Source organism: Sciurus carolinensis, chromosome X, assembly GCF_902686445.1.
Source record: "Sciurus carolinensis chromosome X, mSciCar1.2, whole genome shotgun sequence".
Taxonomy (NCBI): Eukaryota; Metazoa; Chordata; class Mammalia; order Rodentia; family Sciuridae; genus Sciurus; species Sciurus carolinensis.
This window is the reverse complement of record NC_062232.1, coordinates 58,098,492-58,102,807: the sequence shown is the minus strand read 5'-3', so window position 1 is coordinate 58,102,807 and position 4,316 is coordinate 58,098,492. Positions and strand designations below refer to the sequence as shown.

Below are 4,316 nucleotides of genomic sequence, written 5' to 3'. Positions count from 1 at the left end.
AGATTGTCCCCACTCTTCCACAACTGCAGAGACACTGTGTTTCTCCAACTCCAATACAAAATGCACTGTGCCCAGACTCACTCACTAATCACAGCCAAAGAAGCTACAGGGGGAGTATACTACCTCAGTCGGCTGGAAATAAACTCAGCGTTGCAGAACCAATTCACACCCCAAACTGCATCTTTAGGAGAAAGCAGCTTATTCTGAAGGCCTTCCCATAATAGTAGTAGAGAACCCATTTCACCAGTTGTGCCAATCTCAACATAGGAACAGAAGAAATATGAAAAAACAAGGTAATATGATGACTCCTGAAGTACGTAATGCTCTAGTAGTAATATTCTGCAAAGATATTGAAGTGTATAAAGAATTCAAAAGGATTTTTTTTAAAGTTCATTGAGATCCAAGAGAATACAGATAAACAGTTAAAGGAAATTAAGAAGGCAATGCAAGATGCAAACGAGAAATTCAGCAAAGAGAGATTTTAAAAAAGAACCAGTTGGAAATCTTGGAACTGAAGAGCTCGATAATTCAGATAAAAATTCATTTGAAAGCCTTAACAACAGACTAGATCAAGTGGAAGAAAGAATGTTGGAACTTGAAAACAGGTCTTTTGAAATATCACATTCAGTCAGAAATGAAAAAAAAAATAAGAAGGAATGAAGACACCATTCAAGATCTGTGGGATACTGTTTTTTTTTTGGGGGGGTGATACTGTTAAAAGATCAAACATCTGCTTAATCTTTTGAACATAAACAAACTATTGGTGGACAAAAGGTGAACAAACCCTTAAGTAGATAAACTAGGAAAAAAAGAAGATCCAAATAAATAAAGCTAGAATTAAAAGAGAACACATCACAACTGATGCCAAAGAAATGTATAGGACCACGAAAGGCTATTATTAACAATTATATGCCAACAAATTGAATAACTTAAAACAAATGGAGAGAAATTCCTGGAGACATACAGCCTGCACAGATTGAATCAATGAAGAAATAGAAAATAGTATGGAGAGTGAGTCAGTAATAAACCACTTCCTATGAAAGAAAAGTCCAGGACCAGATGGCTTTACTGGAAATTTCTACCAAACATTTAAAGAAGAATTAATGCCATTTCTTTTCAAACTCTTTCAAAAAAGTTGAAGAGGTGGGGACACTTTAAAACTCATTCTATGGGGCCAGCATTACCCTCACACCAAAACTAAACCAAGACACCACAAGGGAAAAAAGCCCTGCAGGCCAATATCCATGATGAACATAGACACAAAAACCTTCAACAAAATAACAGTAAACCAAATTCAACAACAAATTAAAGGGTTCATATACTATGGCCAAATGGGATTTATCTCTGGGAAGAAAGCATGTTTCAAAATATGCAAAGTCACTTTGATATGTTCATACATGCAAAAAAATCTGATAAAATTCAACATTCTTTCATGATACAAACTCTAAACAATCTTGTAAGAAAGGGAAATTGCCTCAACACAATAAAGGTCATATGTGAAAAGCCCACAGCTAATATCACATACAATGGTAAAAACTAAAAGTTTTCCTTCTAAGATAAGGAAGAAGGAAAGAATGTCCACTCTACTTCTATTCAACATAGTACTGAAATAGAAAAAACATCAGAAAGGAAGAAATAAAATCATCTCTTTCTGCAGAGAATATGATCTAATATATAGAAAACCCTAAGGACTGCATGAAAAATCTATAGGAACTAAGTAAAATTGCATACTACAAAATCAGCATATAAAAGTTTCATATCTATATGCTGACAAGGAATAATATGAAAAGGAAATAAAGAAAGCAAACCAATTTAATAACATCAAAAAGGATGAAATCCTTAGGAGTATTTTGACCAAGAGTGTGAAAGATCTGTGTACTGAGAACTACAAAGACATTGATGAAAAAACTAAAGTACACACCAAAACAAGGAAAGACATCCTTGTATTTACTTGTATTGGAAAGGAAGTCTTAATATTGTTAAATGTCTATAGTACCCAAAACTACAAATTCAATGCACTCTCCATCAAAATCCTAATGTTTTACAGAAAAAACTAAACCTTCCAATTCATATGGCCACTAAAGACATTGAATAGTCAAAGGATTTTTGAGAAAGAAAAAGAGCCATCATACTGTTTTATTTCAGCATATATTACAAATCTATAATAATCAAGACACTATGGTTTTGGCATAAAGACAATAAGGCCAATGGAACATGGTAGAGAGCCTAGAAATATATTCACCTACATGCAGTTAACTGATCTTCAACCAGGGTGCCAAGAATACTCAATGTGGGGGTTCAGGATATGGCTCAGTTGGTAGAGTGCTTGCCTTGCAAGCACAGGTCCTAGGTTCAATCCCCAGCACTGCAAAAAAAAAAAAACAAAAACAAAAACAAAAAAAACAAACAAACAAAAAAAAAAAACAAATACTCAATGTGGAAAAAAATGGCTTCTTTAAGAAATAGCATGGGGAAAAACAGAATATCCATATTCCAAAACATGAAATTGGGATACTTATCTTACACCAAACATAGCAATCAACTCAAAATGAATTAAAGATTTAAATGTAAGACCTGAACCTGTAAAACATCTAGGAGAAAACAGGGAAAATGCTTTATGATGTTAGTGTTTAACAGTGATTCATTGGATTATGACACATAATTCACAAGCAATAAAAAGCAAAAATAGATAAGCAAGATGACATCAAACTAAAAAACTTCTTCACAGAGAACAGTCAATAGTCAGCCTTCAGAATGAAGAAAAGATTTGCCAAAAACACATCTGCTAAGAAGTTAATATATTGAATATATAAGGAACTGACACAAGAGAAAAAACCCAAATAATGGAAATTAAAAATAGGCAAAAGAATTCAACCAACATTTCTGCAAAGAAGACATGCAAAATGCCAACACTTACATGAAAAATGTGCTTGGTATACTTGGGAAATTGCAAATCAAAACCCCAATGAGATATCACTTTACATCTGTTAGGATGGCTATTATTTCAAAAAAGATTAACAAGGGTTGGCAAAGATGTGGAGGAGTTGAAACCCTTCTACACTGTTGGTGGGATTTACATGGTCCAACTGCTGTGGAAAACAGTATGGAGTTTCCTAAAAAAAAAAAATCTTAGAAATTTTTCTAAGTGGGATCTGTCAATCCCACTATGGGTATACATTCAAAAGAATTGAAACCAGGATCCTGAAGAGAGATTTCTACTTTCATGGTCATTGCAGAATTATTCACAATATCCAAGATTTGGCTACAACATAAATATCTATGGGCAGATAAATAAATAAAATATTGCAAAGCAATACTATTCAGTCTTAGAAAATAAGGAATTCCTGGTCCACCTCTCTTCACTATGTTGGGTGACCTCCTGAAAGTGCTGTGCAGACTCCTATGTTGAGCTGAGCCAGTACCAGGACCAGCACTTCTGGGGTGAAAACAAAGAACAAGAACAATTACTAAATGAAAGCTGAATATTGAAATTTTTTCCTTTTACATAACTGAAGAACAAATTTATGAACCCTTCAGTAAAGGGGGTGATATAAAGGAAATCATTATAGGTTAGGATAAAATTTAAAAAACAGTATGTGGATTCTGTTTTATGTAATACTGTTCAAGAGCAGATGCAGAAAATGCAATGCAATATGTAAATGGATGGCTAAATCATTCACACAAACTAGGATACAGGATTTAAAGAAATCAGTCAGTATAGACATGAGCATTCTGGGGGCCTATGCAAGATTAATATTAGCAGGACAATGATGCTGAGAGAGGAGGCTGTGGAAAACTTGTGTAAAGCCAGTGAGTGGTCAGAGCCCTGTCAGTGAAAAACTCTCTTTTTGTCTGTTGAATTTGTTGAAAAACATTACCCAAAGTCTGCAAACCAGGCCATTTTAACCAAGTATTTTTCAATATCTCTTCTGAGCTGGAAGCCCCTTTATGTTTTCTTCTGAAAATTATCGAAGGACAGAGTCCAAGAATGCCTTTAATTCTATTCTTAGAATTTTGGCCATATGTCAGTTTACCAAAATGATAATCAGGTCAAATATTGTATTTCTTAGCAAGAGTTTGATGTATAGTGTTGAATAAACTGTTAGCCACAAATACCACTGTTCTTTCAGGAAGACTGGAAAAAATGTAAAAATTTGTTTTGCCATGTTTGATTCTAAGTAGGTTAATGATCTACACTGGGGCATGGAGCAATTTTTCTAAGTTTGTATATATTCATGTGTATATATATGCAAACACACACACACACACACACACACACACACACGGAGTTAGATCCAAATCATAAGTTTTTTTTT

At 34.1% G+C, this 4,316-nt stretch overlaps 1 pseudogene; it reads left to right on the top strand.

Moving 5' to 3' along the window:
• Window positions 1-3,364: 3,364 nt before the first annotated feature.
• LOC124971365 (nuclear cap-binding protein subunit 2-like) lies at window positions 3,365-3,805 on the top strand (annotated as a pseudogene).
• The last annotated feature ends 511 nt before the right edge of the window (window positions 3,806-4,316 follow it).